At 38.1% G+C, this 21653-nt stretch overlaps 1 long non-coding RNA gene across 1 annotated transcript in view; it reads right to left on the bottom strand.

Moving 5' to 3' along the window:
• Positions 1-2006: 2006 nt before the first annotated feature.
• LOC141277074 (uncharacterized) overlaps positions 2007-21653 on the bottom strand; it is a 66731-nt gene continuing 47084 nt past the window's right edge. The window contains exons 9-11 of the long non-coding RNA XR_012327776.1: positions 20680-20805; positions 10879-11118; positions 2007-2273 (exon numbers count right to left, since the gene is read on the bottom strand). This is a non-coding gene — a long non-coding RNA (uncharacterized lncRNA). The remainder of the gene's footprint in view (positions 2274-10878; positions 11119-20679; positions 20806-21653) is intronic.

Here is a 21653-nt window from a genome sequence, read left to right as displayed (position 1 = left end):
CAGCAGATTCTTTCTAATTTTCCTTGAGAGCCTGGAGGATGTCCTAGAGCAAAGGCCTGAAGGAAGAAGTGTGAGAACCCCTCTATGTCGGTGCCCCCAAGGCTTTATACTCTCACACTAGCCCACTTCAGCTTTTAGCAGCTTGTTAAATCTTTCTAGTTAAACTTCCTCCTGGATTATATTGTATCCAGACATGTCTGCCTCTAAGCAAATGCTCAGGCTCTATTTCTCTCTGTAGACTTCTGGGTCTTTCAGAATCAGGAGTGTTGTCTGCCCTGTGGTCTCAGTTCTCTGATGAGCTCAAGAAAATCATTAATCTTCAGTTTGTCCTGCTTTTTTCCTCTTGTGGAATGTGACTGACATCCACGTTCAGCTCTGTACACCTCTGAGGTATTTTTGTTATTGAATAAATGGTTGTGCTTATTTTTAAATGTTTTATTGTCATTTTGATTAAATAGCTGACCAGGTGTTGCCCCTCAGGCACCCATGGTCCTGTCTTGATCCAATGTCCAAATTTCCGGTGACAACTGTTTTGATTTTTGAATCCCCAAATTGAGTCTTAAATATAGAAAAATTATTATATAGCTTTCAGGTTATCTTTTAAGCCAAAAGTAGCCTGAGGTTTCCCAGAGGGGCCCTGGGTAATCACAAAGATTTGTTCATTCCTCTTATAAAAAGGGAGGTGCTGTAAATAATTAGGTTTATTTAATATGTTACTATTAAAATTGCATGGGGAGACGTTAAATTGGAAGAGATGCTGAAACTTGTAGAGGAAAAATGCTGTTTCTATAAGTATTTCAGAAATTGTGTATTTTGTAGGGAGTTCCTCGGTATTTGTTAATACTCTCACTGTCCATAATAGGTTTCTGCTTATCGCACTTGATGTTTTCCCAATGATATTAGATATCAGTAACATGTTATCAGTCATATGTTTGGTTATCATTAAAATTCTTACTTGGCCACTCTCTTACTTACTTTGAATCTAGCATTTTCTAGACCAAATATTCTCAATTACTGTTGCATGGCTGACTTACGGAGTTTTATAAACATACCAGTGGCGGGTCCTACTCTAGACTTTCTGAATCTCTTCCCATGATGTTCTCATTATACTTTGTACATTAAGTCTCAAAACCTTTGTATCAAGATTTTTTCTCAATAAAATGTATGTTTGTGTGTTTTTAAAATCAGATGTTTAAGACACAATCGTTTAATGAAAACAGTGGTAATAATTATGTATTTTAGACGTTGTATGCAGTTAGACATTTATAGACATTTTATCTAATTTTTGGTATGGATTTATTGCTTTTGTCTGTCATATGGTTAGAAAATTCTTTCTTTTTTGATACCCAAATCTGACTCCTTTAAATCCCCACTACTAGTTCACACTTTCTACCATGCTACAGGCCTTTTATGTATTCGAAAGTAGTGTTTATTTTTCCTGTATTATTTTTCTACTCTTTTCACCTTATTAAATGAGATAATGAATGAGAAACTCTTTTTCCAGCGCTTGGCACTTGCCCAGCAGTAGCTGTAAGAGTGTGCGTCATCCAAAACTGCTGAGGGAAATTTGAATGTGCATTTTTTCACTTTCTCGTTGAATTGCATTTCCCTTTTATGTTTAGAAGTCATTGTCAACTTTTCCGTTCCCCCAGCCACATACTACCCCATCAGCATTTGTTTTAAGTAATTCTTGCAAATAGCTCTTTCATACACACCCACGACACACACAAACACAAACCCACAGATAGACACACGCACCTCATTTTTCTAATAGATATAGTTGCTGTTGTAACTATAGTAATAAACTTACTTAAATATTATTGTACAAATAATACAATTTTATCATTATATGCCTTTTCAACTAACGTGCATTAAAATACAACATGCATCACTGACTTCTGCAAACACTTCTGTTAAGTTTGAAATGCTTTAATAAAAATGGGTCAGAAGGGAATTCACTTTCCACAGACAAAGGAGCTTGTCCTCAGTCCTGGAAGAGAGTGTTGAATGCGTTATCAAAGGGGCGTTTGCGGGGGTTTGGACCAGCAGCAACGGGGCCAGTGGAGAGTGAAGTTCCAGGCTGCCAGTGTTTTCCTCCTGGGCACTCTCAGAGCAGCCAGTTCCCATCTTTATGCTAGTATTTACCACATGATATTGCATGTGCTTTTATTACTTACGGATTGTGAGTTCCCCACGGTAGGGACCAGTTCCTGTTTGCTTCTGGCTCCTCAGTGCTTAGAACACGTTAGCTAGTCCTGCATTTCCATTTGGAGCTAGTTCAGAACATAGAAGAATTGCTGTAAACATAATATTGATATATGTAAACCATACCAAAAATTAGATGAGATTTTCCCACTGTGGCATAGTGGGAAACATACTCCTTATAATAGTACGCACACGCACACGCACATACACACAATGTTAAACCCTGTATGAAATCCCTCAACCACTCTCCAGAGCTTTCAAGGACAGAGACAAAAGGACCTTCCTGCAAACATGCCTGTTTGGTTCGGGCTCCCTGCATCCACAAGGTGCCTGGCCGTGGCCATCCTGCCTCTTCTGGCCTGCATCCCACTCCTGGCCTTTGGGCTCCATGCCAGCCCCTGTGTTACTCACACTCAACACTGAACCCTGTCTGCTTGTGTATACACTGCCTCTCTGCCCTGTCCCCTGTCCCCATTCTTCATTCCTCCAGGCTCCCTCCCATCATTCTTCTGTATCCTGACAGTTGACTGAAAGAAAAGGCACAACCTAAGGCTGTGAGTTGAGTTTATTCAGTGTTGTACTGAGGACTGTAGCCCAGGAGATAGCCTCTCAAAGAGCTCTGAGGAACTGTCCAAAGAAGCAGGGGAGGAGCCTGGATATGTATGACGTTTTTGGTTGGAAAACAAACCGGAACATCAAAAGATTACTACTAATCTCAAGATAGTGATTTTAGTGCTTTCCTATGTACAAGAAGATGCAAGAATCTGCAGTCACTGAAATTTTAACTTAGATATGTATATTAACTACCTAGGGGCCGGTAACCAAAGCCCAGAATGCCTTCTGTTTTCCTCCACAAATTCCTCCCAGATGCACTGTTTGTAGGCAAGTGGCTAATGGCTTGATCTTAGCAGAACTGAAATGGCGGGCGACATTTTTTCCTTTTTTTCAAGAGTGAGCATCCCTCTTCCCTAGGACTCCCCTCCCTCTCGGCCTTGCGCTGTCTTTGTCCTGCCATTCCACGTGGCACTTTGTCCTTTAAATCTTGATTTATTTATCTTTCTCACTAGATAACAATTACCTTTGAAAGCAGAGGCTGTGTTTTATTTGACTCTGTGTCACCAGCACTTATTTTAGCTCCTAGCAGCAATATTTGTAGAATTAATGAATTATTTATGAGTGAATAAAGGCAAGTAATAAATAAATTTGACTTAGAAATCTCTCGCTCCAGTGTCTGGGAAGATAGTAGTAAGATGAAGATGGAGTGAAGCGTAGAAACAGAATTTGAGAAGAAACAGTGAGTTCATTTCAGACTCTGCATTGAACGTGAGTAAAGCGGGGAACACCTAGGCAGATAGTAACATTTAACAAATATTTATCCAGAACTTATTAACCGCCAGGCACAGTTCTATGCATTAAAACAGGAGTCACCTTACCCAGAGGGTTACGCCCTCAAGCCTTTTTTCAGGCAACCAGCTGGTCAACAACTAAAAGACTGAGGGGGTCTGGAGACTGGATAGCTTGCAGGATAACTCCACGGAGCAAGTCATACTCCAGAGCTTCCCTGGGGTATAACTGAGGTCAGTCTGCAGGTGCGGATGTATTTGCAGGTGAGGATGTATTCCTGCTGAGTTCTTCTTAACAAAGGAAGTGATCTTCCTCTAGTTCCTCTCTATAACCCTGAGCACAACTGGAACTGCTATTCTTTTTTCTTTAATTTATGTAATTTTTTGCATCCAAATTTTATACACACAACTATTTTACGAAGCCACTGTAAAAAGTTTGCAAAAGAAAGCAAAATGCCTTTAGGAGCTTGTATTCTAAAGAAACACACACACACACACACACACACACACACACACACACACCTTAAAATACATATATCATAAAACTCCAAAAACACATTTGTTCAGAATGAGTTGAGCACACGTTCTGTTCCGTGTTGAACGACAAGGAGAGCTTGGGTATATTTCTGTATATCTCAGTGTTGTTCTTCGGAAATGTAGTTTAGGATTATGACAGCACTTCATCACATGAAATATGCTTCATTTTCACATTTCTTATTATCTGCTGATAAATTCGAATGTGATTGTTAGAGAACACTGCTGCTTGCTGTGTACTAGCCAAACACAAGCAATGGCACGTTGCCTATTGGAAAACAAGAAGTGAATTAGGAGACTCATTGTTGCCTCTGATTGACCTGACCTCACTTTTTTGTTTCACCAACGGGATTTTCCATTAACCACAACACTGAATTGCCTACTCAAACTTCTGTATCAAATTTTTTTCTTTATGTAACTCATGTACTACTATTCTTCTTTCTGGAAGAACCTTCCCTTTGCCTACCATGGAATAGATTTAAGAACTATCTCAAGAGACAATATTTGTGATATTCTTTTAAATACTCATTCATTTGAGAAAGAAGTAATATCTCTGTAGATATCTTTATCATCTACTCATTTGTTAAGTTTATGAGCCTGTCGTCTGAAAAAGAAATGCACAAGCTAAAAGTTGACAATTATGTTTCATTCAGTGGACTTTACTGAGGATTTAAGCCTGGGATGCAGCCTCTCAGATAGTTCTGAGGACTGTTCTGAAAAGGTAAGGGAGGCTGTAAAAAACCCCATGTAGTTGACCATCAAAAGGTTACTGCTGGGGCTTCCCTGGTGGCGCAGTGGTTGAGAATCTGCCTGCTAATGCAGGGGACATGGGTTCGAGCCCTGGTCTGGGAAGATCCCACATGCCGCGGAGCAACTAGGCCCATGAGCCACAACTACTGAGCCTGCGCGTCTGGAGCCTGTACTCCGCAACAAGAGAGGCCGCGATAGTGAGAGGCCCGCGGACCGCGATGAAGAGTGGCCTCCGCTTGCCACAACTAGAGAAAGCCCTCGCACAGAAACAAAGACCCAACACAGCAAAAATAAATAAACTAATAAACTCCTACCCCCAATATCTTAAAAAAAAAAAAAAAAGGTTACTGCTAACCACACAAACAGACATCTCAAGTTAAAGATTTTAGTACTTTTCTAAGTATGGGAAGATCCAAGAGTCTGGGCCTATTGAAATCATTCCTTTGATATGCATTTTAACTATCTAGGGCCATATCCTGCTTTGCTCTATCCTGAGATTCCCTGTGGGGGGGGGGGGGGGTGGAGGGCAGAGGAGGCCTGCAGTGGCTGATGGCTTCATGCGCACAACATCCTTTGTTTACTGAAATGTTGGGCGGCATTCTTTGTCCACAAGTCAATTAAGTGGAAAGGAATGCGTTATATAATATTCCTTAACATTTAAGATTTTAGTAAAACATTAAATAACATTTTTGCGTCTTGAAGGTTATATATTATTTAAATAATAAACCTCTTTTTAAAAAATAATAAAACCTTTAATGTGGCTTGGAAATCGTGAAAAATTTGCTAGTCTTGATTCGTATAAATATTTATAAATGAACATAGTCTAAAATATATCTGCAGGCTTGATGGTCACATATGTTTTAGAGAATTATGGAGACGCTCTATTGAAGACATTTAAAAATGTAGGGACTTCCCTGGCGGTCCAGTGGTTAGGACTCGGCCCTGTCACTGCCATGGCCCGGGTTCAATCCCTGGTCAGGGAACTAAGATTCCACAAGCCATGCAGTACGGCCAAAGAAAAAGATAGTAATAAACTAATAAATAGATATTCTTTCCTTCTGTCCCTCCCTTCTTTCTCTCTTTTTCTGCTGTATTGAGTTCACTGAATAGACATTAATAGAATGCATGTACTACTAGAGGGATCAATGATGAAAAATTCTTTTTCTTTTAAAGCAAAGACTTATATGGTTTATTTTAACGCTGCATTTATTTAGCACATTTACAAAAATAAGTTCACATGGAAACATTATCACGAGTTTACAGGAAGAGAAAAAAGATTTTTTTTTTCCTCTCTCTAAATGTCTTGGTAGTTAGATTATCTTTTTCATTTTCTCTAGTTCCACTTCTGAAAAGTATTAAATAATGGTGATTTGTAGTAACTATAATAAGACTCTTCATATAAATTATCAGTTTTCACTCATAAATGTATTAATGACAGCTAATTTTGTTTTGCTTTTAAGCATAATTTCTATTATGAAATAAAATTTAAATAAAATTTTGACATGAGACAAAATAGAAAAAAAAGACTCATAATTTGCTCACCATTATACATTGTTAATATGTACTTAACTACAGGAACAAATATGCTCATTTTTGTTGATTTGGTCTTATGTAAACATTTTGCCTATTCTTATATTATGATTATATCTTCTTAACCAAACTTCTTAACTATCATTTTAAATAACATCCTACTTAAGATAATTTCCTTTACTATTTTATATTATTGAACAATCATTTTCTCCTGATTTTTATTATGTTAAAATGTTATAAAATATTTTTGCATTTGTAATATTGATATTTAATAATGGTTCTTTTGAATTACAGGATATGGGGTTACTACACAGCATGAAAATTATGTCTCTTAATGTGTATAGTCTTAGCATTTTAAATTATTAGCATGCTTTTATAATATTTTTTAGCAAAGTTTGAGACAGCCAGAGTCACTACTGTTCTGTGGACATTAGGCATTTAGCATTCATAAATGACTTATCAATATTATACAGTTGGGCTCATCACAGAACTGAGCTCACAGTGAGAGGCAAATAGAGAGGGTCTGAGGTGAGATCAGCTGACCTGGAGCAAAGACTGTTGGAGCCATAAACCGACAAGAACACTTTAAATGGCAACTGTGACCATATGGTGGAGGTGAAGAACGGACTAGCGTGAATGAGAGAGCCATCCAGGGGCCTCACTCTTGGGGCTCCCCTACACTTTCCTGGGTCTTATGTCTAAAAATCCCACCAGATAGATGTAGCATGTCACATACAGGGCAGATATCAATCCAAGTACACCAATATTCATTTTAAATGTGAACCGTCTAAATATACCAATTAAAAGGCAGAGGTGGTTAGACAAACATGACCCAACATTGCCTATAAGAAACCCACTTAAAATTTAAAGACAAAAATTAGTTAAAGGTAAATAAATGGAGAAAGACATCATGATAACAGTAATCAAAAGAAGACTGGAGTAGCTATATTAATTGCAGACGACCATACTTCAGGACAAAGAACATGGTCAGGGATAAAGAAGGGTATTATATAATGATAAAGGAGTTTATTCTCAAAAAACCCCATAACGATGCTTAATGGGTATGCACCTAATAAAAGGTCAAAATGTGAAACTTTTGCAATCTCTGAAAATATTTTGAGACCTAAGAACATTGTTTATTTAGCTTCTTTTCTAACAAATGTGATTGGGAACTCCCTGGTGGTCCAGTGGTTAGGACTCTGAGCCTTCACTGCCAAGGGCTTGGGTTCAATCCCTGGTTGGGGAACTAAGATTCCACAAGCTGTGCGGTGCGGCCAAATAAATAAATAAAAAATAATAAAAAATGTGATCATTTCATATGACAACTTTTCCTTTGAATTCCTTGATTCTGTTTTTCACAAATCAACACCATATGGCTACTTAAAGGACAGAAATGGCCACAAAATCCCAAGGTTTTATTATTTTGAGTGGGTATAACTTTAGAAAGATTTTCACTTCAGTCTCTGAAATGTCGTAATTCTAAATTATATTTTAACTAAGAATATATATTAGTTATAAAATTAGAAATTTGTAGCATAAGATTAAAATAATTGTAAATATGTAAGACACCAAAGGAAGTTTGTAATCTTCTGTTGCTATAGAAGCTTTTGTTTCAATTGAGGAATCTTCTAAAGAATTACAACCTATGCCAGAAAATCTTGATTTTGGAGTAAGCAGTAACAGTCTGTGTAGAACGTGTCGGTTTTGTTTTTATGAAAATGTAAATGTGCCTTAACCTCATTTTTCCATTGTGGCATAAACCACAGCAAAACTTTGCCTTAGTAAACCACTAAAAGGTATGCAAAGCTTAAAGGAAAATCATCAGAATTGTTTTCAAATGATAAGAAAGAAAATGTTAAGCTAGGAACAAAATTCAAATAAGATGTTTCTGAAAACTTCTTAAAGATCATCTTCAGAATAACCTTAAAAAGTGAATTTTGAATAACAGGGGAACTTTTGAGAAGGCCCGTGTTGTTGATACATCGCAATTTTTTTGAGGGGAGCACAGGATAAGCCAACTGAGTTGGGATCTGCACTTCAGCTGCATCAAAGGTTGTATCCTAATTGCTCAAAAGAAACCAAATGATTAACCAACCTGGATTTTAAAATTAGTTAAATCCAAGTACTGGCTTCAATAATTGCACTGTTATGTTGGTTTTTGTTACTACATTTCTAGCCATGTCTCTGAATATGTTAGTTTTACACCATTTTTAATAAAATATTTTAATTTAATCGTCTATTCTAATACCCAGATATAAGCCATTCCAAGAAATGTCCTTTTCTATTGCATTATGATTGAGAACATTTCGAAAACTGGGAAGCGTTGCAAATATGGGGAGACTCATGAGGAAATGATTAGGGTCTGCATTCCATGATATTTTACATGCAAGTAAAAATTGGCTATTACAGCTTATTTTATTAGAATTTTAAAACTTATCTTTGGAGCATCTTTGAGTCTTAGAAACATTAATATAAATGTATATGATTCAACTTTGGATGACCTCCTAAGGAAAATACAGACTCTTCCCCTCCCCGCAACCCCTGCCCAGTTTCTGAGCCATATAAATTCCTTCTGGTCCTTGTGTACAGGGAAAGCGTGAGGGAGCTGTGAGTCACACCCACAACAGAGTGCTTGGCAATGTTACTTAGAAATTTGCCAGGTATGATAATGGTTAAAAGGTATTTGGGGCTTAAACTTTTTTTTTTTTTTTTTTTGCGGTACGCAGGCCTCTCACTGCTGCGGCCTCTCCCGTTGCGGAGCACAGGCTCCAGACCCACAGGCTCAGCGGCCATGGCTCACGGGCCCAGCCGCTCCGCGGCATGTGGGATCTTCCCGGACCGGGGCACGAACCCGTGTCCCCTGCATTGGCAGGCAGACTCTCAACCACTGCGCCACCAGGGAAGCCCGGGGCTTAAACTTTTTAGCAAAATCTTCCATCATAATTCTTATTTTGTCATATTGAAGATTGAATTTGTGGTTGTATGTTTCCATTTCAAAAAAGTAAGTACAAAAGATGAAATGGAGCTCTGAAAATGGGCTTCTCATTTAGTGGACTTGAGGTACTACTAAAATCAATATGCTTTTCATGTCTTAGCTACTCCAAATCTTCCTTGTTCTTTAGAAAATGGAAACATGAAAACATGATGTACAAAACTTCCACTGTAATTACTACAGATAATAGAAAAGGCTCCTTTGACCTGTGAGGTTTTTTTGTTTTTGTTTTTGTTTTTGTGAGTGGACTGCTAAAAAAAAGCTTGCCTTCAAACCCAATTCAGGAAAGACCCATAAAGAGCTACCTCTTTGAATACAATAGGATCACCTCCATTATCCTCCTAATTATCCCCTGTGAATATGGGAGGTTCAGTCCCCTTGTCTGTAGGATCTAGTTTTTCAAGAAGATTCTCTATTTGGTGTTTGAAAAATAGGTAAAAGCAGCTTATTTCTGTTATTACTCCTGTTTTATTGGTAGTTTTTGATACAGCAAGTCACTGTAGCTCATTTTTAACACACACTCACATAGCTTGTCATTGTTAACACTGTGTGAGGGTAGGACAAAACATGATTTTGCATGGCAACATCACCTTATTCAAAATGGCTGAGTTATTAACTCCATTATTTTTCTCCCTCCAAACAATGACACTATGGTGAAGCAAAAGATGTATCCAGTCTCCAATGTGGTAAAAAGTACCAAGAAATCTTAAATGGCTCATTCCTAAGGGCAAAGTTCAATCTATTATGACCTCACTTGTTCCTTGGGCACATTTTGCTTTAAGTTAGAAACAAGACACTGGGTCTCAGAGCAAAGAACCATTCAAGGGAACAATTCAAATAGATGAGGTTAAAGTAGTCTTCTATTTACTCTAAACCACATTATTAAAGAACAATAAACCTAGCGAAAAGAGGGCTTTGTGCCTGTATGTACAAACACACAGAATTCATAGACATGGAAACACGCTTGACTGCTTCCTAGGTACCAGGCACTATTTTCCAAGTACCATCTCCTCACAAAAGGTTTATGAAGTAAATGTTGTCACTGTCGCCCATGATAAACAACAGGGAAACAGGCACAGAACGGTGAATTGTCAAGGGCTGGAACTCTGTCTACCCCAGAGCTCAAACTCTTAACCACCATGCTATGCTGCCTTCCCATGTCAACAGTGATTAGAATTTAAGACATTATGACAGAGCAAAGTAACCCTTCTTAAGTTTTGTGTTTTTTGTTTTTTTTTTTGTGGTATGTGGCCTCTCACTGCTGTGGCCTCTCCCGTTGCAGAGCACAGGCTCCGGACGTGCAGGCTCAGCGGCCATGGCTCATGGGCCTAGCTAGCCGCTCCGCGGCATGTGAGACCTTCCCGGACCAGGGCATGAACCCGTGTCCCCTGCATCGGCAGGCGGACTCTCAACCACTGCGCCACCAGGGAAGCCCCTAAGTTTTGGTATCTTAAAATGAAAAATGCCAAATATTCTCACCAGGGGGAGGTGGGTAAGGGCAAGTGGAATAAAAGACAGACTTACTTTTTCTAAAACAGAATGTGGCTGGACAGTTATTTGTTACTTAAAATCCTGTTGAACTTGTCCTGAACACACAAAATTGCCTGCAAGCCGAAGAACCATCTGTCTTCTTCCTTTTTAATGACTTTGCCAGCATGAGGTTTTCCAACGTTTGTGCAGAATTCCTGAGAGTCTTACAGACACATGCTAAGAAATCCCATGGGTTACATTTGGAACACCAGCTAATATTTCATGTTCTGATTACTGTGGAGAAAGCAAAAGGGTTTTTCATTGTGTTAGAAGAAAGGAAGATAAATATTTTTTAAAAAAACACCATAAGCTTTTGGAATCTCATGTAAAATCAAGTCTACTTGACCTACATGCTCGAAAATTGGGTGCAAACATGAAGTCTTGCAATCTTTGGTTTCAACTATGAGAAAAACATTATGACAAATGACTTGGTATTTTCATACAGTTTTCCTGGGGTAACCATAGCACTGTCAGGTAAGCTGGTTTCTGTGATTCAGTCTATCTTTGACCTATTTCTTATGGCATTATCAAACAAACACTTATTCTCAGAAATGTGCATTAGAGATATGACAGGACTTTATTATATTTATTATAAGGGAAGGGTTCGTGGCTATTTGTTTGTTTGTTTTTTGTGGTACGCGGGCCTCTCACTGTCGCGACCTCTCCCGTTGCGGAGCACACACTCTGGACGCACAGGCTCAGCGGCATGGCTCATGGGCCCAGCTGCTCCGCGGCACGTGGGATCTTCCCGGACCGGGGCACGAACCCGTGACCCTGCAGCGGCAGGCGGACTCTCAACCATTGCGCCACCAGGGAAGCCCGGTTCGTGGCTATTTGGATTGAACCTAATTATAAATACTCATAGAAATTTACACACAGGTCCATAAAAATAATGATAATTGCAGTCAAGTTTTACTCTATTGTGTTTATATTTTTGTGTTTGTGAGTCTATCCAGCATTAGGAAGCAAACGCATGTAAGAAGAGGCTGGCTTAAGATAAGAAAATAGAATCCCATCACAGGTGGAATCCAATCTGGGACTTGTTACCTGTGGTGGAGGCGATCAGGAGTATGCTCAGACCCCCAGCTAGTGCCCCCTGCCCTCTGGTTGGTCCTGACAGAGGTCACAGAAGCAAGCCCAATCTTTCCACTGCGTATGTATGCATACACATGTTTTGGGGTAGATAAACACACTTATAATGTAAACCCAGATATTTATATATAAATGGGTGAGCAATCATTTATACCAAACCCTCTAAGATATAAGCAATGCAGATGGCTGTGTGTGAATACATTTTGTTTACAATGGAGGACAGTGTGTTATCTAATAGTGTCTGCATGCCATTTAATATTTTAGGATGTAAAGATGGTGTCAGCATCAGAAAAAAGGAATTGAAAGAAATTCAGTCTGCATGGGATCACCCAAAAACTGTAGTATATCAGACCTAGGGACACATACAGACTGAAAGTGAGGTGATGGAAAAAGATATTCCATGCAAATGGAAATCAAAAGAAAGCTGGAGTAGCAATTCTCTTATCAGACAAAATAGACTTTAAATAAAACTATTACAAGAGACAAAGAAGGACACTACATAATGATCAAGGGATCAATCCAAAAAGAGGTATAACAATTGTAAACATTTATGCACCCAATATAGGAGCACCTCAATTGATAAGGCAAATGCTAGCAGCCATAAAAGGGGAAATCAACAGTAACACAATCGTAATAGGGGACTTTAACACCACACTTTCACCAAAGGACAGACCATCCAAAATAAAAATAAATAAGGAAACACAAACTTTAAATGATACACTAAACAAGATGGATTTAATTGATATTTATAGGACTTTCCATCCAAAAATAACAGAATACACTTTCTTCTCAAGTGCTCATGGAATATTCTCCAGAATAGATCATATCTTGGGTCACAAATCAAGCCTTGGTAAATTTAAGAAAATTGAAATCGTATCAGTATCTTTTCTGACCACAACGCTATGAGACTAGATATCAATTACAGGAAAATATCTGTAAAAAATACAAACACATGGAGGCTAAACAATACACTACTAAATAACGAAGAGATCACTGAAAAAATCAAAGCGGAAATCAAAAAATACCTAGAACCAAATGACAATGAAAACACAATGACCCAAAACCTATGGGATGCAGCAAAAGCAGTTCTAAGAGGGAAGTTTACAGCAATACAATCCTACCTCAAGAAACAAGAAGCATCTCAAATAAACAACCTAACCTTACACCTAAAGCAATTAGAGAAAGAAGAACAAAAATCCCCCGAAGTTAGCAGAAGGAAATAAATCATAAAGATCAGATTAGAAATAAATGAAAAAGAAATGAAGGAAACAATAGCAAAGATCAATAAAACTAAAAACTGGTTCTTTGATAAGATAAACAAAATCGATAAACCATTAACCAGACTCATCAAGAAAAAAAGGGAGAAGACTCCAATCAACAGAATTAGAAATAAAAAAGGAGAAGTAACAACTGACACTGCAGAAATACAAAGGATCATGAGAGATTACTACAAGCAACTCTATGCCAATAAAATGGACAACCTGGAAGAAATGGACAAATTCTCAGAAAAGCAGTCTTCTGACACTGAACCAGGAAGAAATAGAAAATATAAACAGACCAATCACAAGCACTGAAATTGAGACTGTGATTAAAAATCTTCCAACAAACAAAAGCCCAGGACCAGATGGCTTCACAAGCAAATTCTATCAAACATTCACAGAAGAGCTAACATCTATCCTTCTCAAACTCTTCCAAAATATAGCAGAGGAAGGAACACTCCCAAACTCATTCTACAAGGCAACCATCACCCTGATACCAAAACCAGACAAAGATGTCAAGATGTCATAAAGAAAGAAAACTACAGGCCAATATCACTGATGAACGTAGATGCAAAAATCCTCAACAAAATATTAACAAACAGAATCCAACAGCACATTAAAAGGTTCATACACCATGATCAAATGGGGTTTAACCCAGGAACGCAAGGACTCTTCAGTACATGCAAATCAATCAACGTCATATACCATATTAACAAATTGAAGGATAAAAAACAAATGATCATCTCAATAGATGCAGAAAAAGCTTTCGACAAAATTCAACACCCATTTATGATTAAAAACCCTCCAGAAAGGAGGCATGGAGGGAACTTACCTTAACAGAATAAAGGCCATATATGATAAACCCACAGCCAACATCATTCTCAATGGTGAAAAACTGAAACCATTTCCTCTAAGATCAGGAACAAGACAAGGTTGTCCACTCTCACCACTATTATTAAACATAGTCTTGGAAGTTTTAGCTACAGCAATCAGAGAAGAAAATGAAATAAAAGGAATCCAAATTGGAAAAGAAGAAGTAAAGCTGTCACTGTTTGCAGATGACATGATACTATACACAAAAAGTCCTAATGATGCTACCAGAAAACTACTAGAGCTAATCAATGAATTTGGTACAGTAGCAGGATACAAAATTAATGCACAAAAATCTCTTGCATTCCTATACACTAATGATGAAAAATCTGAAAGAGAAATTAAGGAAACACTCCCATTTACCATTGCAGCAAAAAGAATAAAATACCTAGGAATAAACCTACCTAAGGAGACAAAAGACCTGTCCGCAGAAAACTATAAGACACTGATGAAAGAAATTAAAGATGATACAAACAGATGTAGAGATATACCATGTTCTTGGATTGGAAAAATCAACACTGTGAAAATGACTATACTATGCAAAGCTATCTACAGATTCAGTGCAATCCCTATCAAACTACCAATGGCATTTTTCACAGAAGTAGAACAAAAAATTTCACAATTTGTATGGAAACACAAAAGATCCCGAATAGCCAAAGCAATCTTGAGAAGGAAGAACAGAGCTGGAGGAGTCAGGCTCCCAGACTTCCGACTATACTACAAAGCTACAGTAATCAAGACAGTATGGTACTAGCACAAAAACAGAAATATAGATCAATGGAACAGGATAGAAAGCCCAGGGATAAACCCATGCACCTATGGTCACCTTATTTTTGATAAAGGAGGCAAGAATATACAGTGGAGAAAAGACAGCCTCTTCAATAAGTGGTGCTGGGAAAACTGACAGCTACATGTAACAGAATGAAATTAGAACACTCCCTAACACCACACACAAAAATAAACTCAAAATGGATGAAAGGCCTAAATGTAAGGCCAGACACTATAAAACTCTTAGAGGAAAACACAGGCAGAACACTCTATGACATAAATCACAGCAAGACCCTTTTTGACCTACCTCCTAGAGAAATGGAAATAAGAACAAAAATAAACAAATGGGACCTAATGAAACTTCGAAGCTTTTGCACAGCAAAGGAAAGCATAAACAAGATGAAAAGACAACCCTCAGAATGGGAGAAAATATTTGCAAATGAAGCAACTGACAAAGGATTAACCTCCAAAATTTACAAGCAGCTCATGCAGCTCAATATCAAAAAAACAAACAACCCAATCCAAAAATGGGCAGAAGACCTAAATAGACATATCTCCAAAGAAGATACACAGATTGCCAACAAACACATGAAAGAATGCTCAACATCACTAATCATTAGAGAAATGCAAATCAAAACTGCAATGAGGTATCACCTCACAGTGGTCAGAATGGCCATCATCAAAAAATCTACAAACAAGAAATGCTGGAGCGGGTGTGGAGAAAAGGGAACCCTCTTGCACTGTTGGTGGGAATGTAAATTGATACAGCCACTATGGAGAACACTATGGAGGTTCCTTAAAAAAGTAAAAATACAACTACCATACGACCCAGCAACCCCACTACTGGGCATATACTCTGAGAAAACCATAATTCAAAAAGAGTCATGTACCACAATGTTCATTGCAGCTCTATTTACAATAGCCAGGACATGGAAGCAACCTGAGTGTCCATCGACAGATAAATGGATAAAGAAGATGTGGCACATATGTACAATGGATTATTACTCAGCCATAAAAAGAAACGAAATTGAGTTATTTGTAGTGAGGTGGACGGACCTAGAGTCTGTCCTACAGAGTGAAGGAAGTCAGAAAGAGAAAAACAAATACCGTATGCGAACACACAGATACACACACACACACACACACACACACACATATATATACATATTCCATATATATATGGAATCTAAAAGAAAAAAAATGGTCCTGAAGAACCCAGGGGCAGGATAGGAATAAAGACGCAGATGTAGAAAATGGACTTTAGGACACGGGGAGGGGGAAGGGTAAGCTGGGATGAAGTGAGAGAGTGGCATGGATATACACTCCCAAATGTAAAACAGATAGCTAGTGGGAAGCAGCCGCATAGCACAGAGAGATCAACTCGGTGCTTCGTGTCCACCTAGAGGGGTGGGATAGGGAGGATGGGAGGGAGACGCAAGAGGGAGGAGATATGGGGATATATGTATGCGTATAGCTGATTCACTTTGTTATAAAGCAGAAAGTAACACAAGATTGTAAAGCAATTATACTCCAATAAAGAAGTTAAAAAACACACACACACAGAAACTGTATTACAGAGTTATCAGTCATGATGGTGCTTTTCCTGGTTTGATAAGACCTACCCGTGAAAGAAGGTGATGGCCAGCGTTGTCCCAGATGTTGTCCTCTCCTACCTGGAGAGGTAAGGGTTAAGGGTACGGGCACCGGAGCTGGACTCCGGGGTTCCAATCCAGGCTCTGCTTCTCTTAGGGCAGCTACTAATGTCTTTGTGCTTTAATTCCTTCTTGTGGAAATGGGTTAGTAATAGTTACACACAGGCTTCCGGTTTTCTTCTCGTCACATAAAGATTTTAGCACTTCCCTCGTTATTCTCTCCTGTTTTCACTTTGTTGTTTTCAGTGTCCATGTAGATTATCCCTGTAACATTCCAGCCTCTTATTTTCTTGTCCTCCTCATTTCAATCACGCACTTGCATGTTTGGAAATATAAATAAATATTATGCTCTGTTTGTAAAAATAGAATGGGCCATGTCATTAGAAGTGAATAGAAAGACGTATTCAACAAGATACTTTTAGACATAAGAATGAGACAGTAATAAAAAAAGGAAAGAATTGTGCAGGTTTTATTCTTTTGCAACCACAAGAGAAGAAAAATTGAGGTGCAGTTTGGGAAGATTCAGACAGAGGAAAATCTCTGAAATAATGTTGAAATGGTTTGTATGGCAGATAAATGGGATTATATTGAACTGGGAGATTTCTCAAGGTCATCTTGGGCACTGCTCATGCTGGTCGTTCCTCTTGCTCTCCTCAGCAGAGAGATCAGTGAAAAAAAACTAGGTATTTGTACATCAGTTTTCTCTGCTGTTCTCTCTGTTGCAGGCTGCTCTTGCCTGGAAAGACGCTCTAGGGAGCAGGGCAGGAGAGTCAACCATCAAAATAGACTTCTTTTTGTATTGTTGAGTAAGCGGAGAAAAATCCAGTTGGGATGTATGGAAAAATATTGCCGCAAAAGGAAATTAAAGCATATGCCAAGAACACAGGAGACACCAGATTTCTGAAACAGATTTCTTTTTACAAAACGAAAATGACAGCATAGTTTCTCCATGTTCTCAAGGAGAAAAATTACCTATAATAAAAGTACAGGTCATTATAGAGATAGTAAAATAAAAATTGAGAATAGCTGGAATGGATAGTGTTAGCAAAGGTTTAACACAAGGCAAAAATATAAATGCGATATTTTAAAGAACAGGTTTTAAGTAACAGAAATGGAATTACTGAATTAAAAAACACATTTCTGGACCAGTCACAGAAAGGAGAGAAAGAAGATAAGTAGATGAAAGTTATAAGATGGGATATAAGATATTGGATATATGACATATCCTATACAATTTATAAGAAAAAATAGAACTGAGGGAAAAATGTAATAAATATAGAGAGGAAAAGAAGGATTGCATGCTGAGAGAAACATGATCATCTGATTTTTTAAATATATGAATATATATATGCTTTTCCTACATTCTCTTCCACTAGCTTATTACAAGATACTGAGTACCTTGTGCCATGCAGTAGCATTATCATCTGATTTTGTAGAGGACTCACCGAGGTTGAAGACTAAAGAAAAGATTCACACCTGGTCATAATCAGTTGCCCACTTTACTAGATTCCTATTTTTAAAAATAAAAGTTATTTATAAAACAGTGCAAGTAAAGTGACAGCATGCTTTTTCATAGCTATTTAACAAACCAGAAAAATAATGATGTGATACCTACAAATGCTGAGTGAAAACAAATTTTGAATCAATACATCCATGCCAATCACATATACTTAACTCATTAAACTCAGCTCGTATGTGCAGTCCTTGAAAATATTATTTGAAGTCTGAGCCACTGAGAAATGAGTCAAAATTACGACTATAATGGTAGGAAACAGATAAGGAAATCATAGGACCTGGAAATCATAAAAGTCAGATTTATTTGTAAATATTATGGAAAAATTGAATGCTCAAGAATAGCAATCTTTAAAAAAATCATTTATGTTGTTATCAAAGTAATATAGTTTACACCCTCAGGTAAAACCAACTAATGCCATTTCAGGTGTATGTTTAGGAAATGGAAGAGGAATCAGGTAAACTATTTTGTATGGAAGAGAAATATTCCATTTCATGGCATATAAATTTTGATTTAAAAATTTGTTAGGAATGTGTAAATAAAAGTCACCTTAGTAGAGGTACGAACATGATGGAGACCTTCAATTAGCAAACAAAATAGAGTATATCTAACAAGAAAATCAATTAGCTATATAGCAAGAAAATATTCTTTGTCTTTGTGTGTGTGTGTTTTTACTATCCCTCCTGTGCTTCATTGGGCTTCTTCATCTGTGGGTTTGCTTCTTTCACAGGTCTGAAAAATTCTCAATTTTTTATCTCTTCAAATATGTCCACTGATCCATTTGCCATTATTTTTTTAAACTTTTTCTGGGAGTCTTTGATATGTTGATCTTTTTTCTGATGTTCTCACTCCTTCCTCCATGTCTCCTAACCTTTTTTTCTTAGAGATCACAATATTTATTCAGCCTTCTATTGTAAATGAGCATTTTACGTAAACCTCTCTTTTATATTTTCTATCTCTTTGTCCATCTGTCCTATATTCTGGACAATTTGTTCAGATCCATTCTCTAGTGCATTAACTCTCTTTTTTTAATTTGCTTTAATTCCCATTTATTGCTGAATAATTTTATTTCATACATGCAAATAAAACCCAACACTTAATATTAAGAATAACCTTGGGCTTCCCTGGTGGCGCAGTGGTTGAGAGTCCGCCTGCCGATGCAGGGGACACGGGTTCGTGCCCCGGTCCGGGAGGATCCCACATGCTGCGGAGCGGCTGGGCCCGTGAGCCATGGCCGCTGAGCCTGCGCGTCTGGAGCCTGTGCTCCGCAACGGGAGAGGTCACAACAGTGAGAGGCCCGCATACCGCAAAAAAAAAAAAAAAAAAAAAAAAAGAATAACCTTTTATTTTTGTCAATTTAATCATTTTTTAAAATGAACTGTTTCTTATACTTCTAGGAATATCTCATCTCCACCTCCACCCCCAACTAAAATATTGGAATTTTTGTTGGAATACTTGGAATATGATTTTATTTGTTTTGTTTTAGGTATTTTGGGGTTTTATTTTACAAGGATACCCTCCATCTGTGTACACAGTACAGTTAGAATAGGACAAAATAATATTTCAGAACTTTTGGCTCCTGAGATTACTTAAAAATTACTGACCTTCTAGTAATAGGTAAAATAATTTAAATATAATTTTAAAATTATATGGAGTTTTCCATTTAAAAAATACTCTTAAGTAAAAAGATGCAGAAACTTCTTGTTATTACAGGTTGATTATATCCCCCAAAAGATATGTTGGTGTACTAACCCTTAGTATCACTTAAGAATGTGATCTTATTTGGAAGTATGGTCTTTACAGAGGTAATCAAATCCAATCATTAGGGTAGACAACCCTAATCCAGTATTATCAGAGGATCAGAACAGAGTTTGATGTATTTTTATTCTTTTTCTCCAGTTTTATTGAGATCTAATTGACAAAATTGTATGTATTTAAAGTGTACATGTGATGATTTGATGTATGTATGCGTTGTGAAATGATTACCACAATTAGGTAATCAGGGTAGTTAACACATCCATCACCTCACAGTTACCTTTTTTCCTGTGTAATGAATCACTTAATGTTTACTCTTGGCAAATTTCCAGTACAAAATACAGCATTATTACTTATAGTCACTATGCCTTCTATTAGATGCCCAGAGCTTATTCATCTTATAACTGAAGGCTTATACTCTTTAACCAACATCTCCCATCCCAAACTTCCACCGCTGATTCCTCACTGGTATCTACCATTCTACTCTCTGTGTCTCTGAGTTTGACCTTTTTTTTTTAAGATGCCATATATAAGTGAGATCATATAGTATTTGTCTTTCTCTTTCTGGCTAATTTCACTTAGCATCATGTCCTCTAGGTTTATCTACATTGTTGCAAACAGCAGGATTTCCTGTGGCTGAATAATATTCCATTGTACATACATATGCCACATCTTCCTTAGTCAGTGGACACTGAGGTTGTTTCCATGGTTTGGCTTTTGTGAAACACGCTGCTATGAATAGTGCAGATATCTATTCAAGATCCTACTTTTACTCTTTTTAGCAACTGTACAAGATCGGGATGTAGCTGCCGGGAGAGCCTCCACTCCAGGAGAAGCAATATTAGTTGAATCAGGTTGGCGGTGAAGTGTAAGTCCTTTCACTTACCTTCCTCAGAAGCTTCCCCACGCTACACAGTAGCCGGCTGGTGTCCTTCCTCTCTGTCCTCTCAGGTCCTCCTCCTGCTCTGAAATTCCAATCCTCCCAATGTTTTCTCTTCTGGACTCCCCGATTCTGTAAGGTTATGTTTATTCCTGATCAAATGCAACGTGAAGAACAAAATACTCTCTCCAATCCCTTCCAGCCCTATGGTAGAATGTTCCAAAGAATGAAACATTCAATGTTCTGACTCAGTGCTTCTCAAAGGGGTGTGATTGGCATTTGGGTGCCATGATTCTTTGCATCTGTGGAGCCACTAGATGTCAATCGTGCTCCTGAGCAACTGATACCATTAAAAAAAAAAACAGACACGAAGATTTCCACGTGCCCTTTGAGGTCAATACCATTCCCAGGTGAGAATTACTGTTGTAAAATGTATCAAAATCAGTTGAGTTTGGCAGTGTCACTTCCTAATTCAAGGAGTGGATGTTATGTGTGTGTGCACCATCCTGGTGGTCTGAGGAGTGGCTGAGTTGTTTGGGAGGGAAAGGAAGTACTACGTGGAAGCAAGATACGTTCCTATGACCTGTGCTCAAATTGCTAATGTGTTCATATTATAGGAAACATACAAATAAGACATGAAGCATTCTCACATCCCTCCCTCATCTCAAGCTAATAGGAGGAAGAAGCCTTTTTGACTAGGAACGCTATGTAGACTTGGAGGAACACAGTGAGAGGCTGCAGGTAGGATACACAAAGGTAGAAGGCTGACGGCGGGGGGGGGGGGGGTGGTTAGGAAGTGATTGTAAAGTCAGAGTTTTGGAGGTCTGAGAGGTGAGTGTGGAAGCAAGAGTGACAGGAGCAGCTGCTGTCCCTGGGAAGCTGGGGGCGGGGTTGAGATAAGGGGGACGATTTACATGTACTCCTCCTACCTCGACAGACTTTGGTAGAGAAACTGAATAAAACACTGAAACGCTTCCAGT

The sequence above is a fragment of the Tursiops truncatus genome, chromosome 18 (assembly GCF_011762595.2).
Source record: "Tursiops truncatus isolate mTurTru1 chromosome 18, mTurTru1.mat.Y, whole genome shotgun sequence".
Taxonomy (NCBI): Eukaryota; Metazoa; Chordata; class Mammalia; order Artiodactyla; family Delphinidae; genus Tursiops; species Tursiops truncatus.
This window is presented reverse-complemented; position numbering and strand designations above follow the sequence as displayed.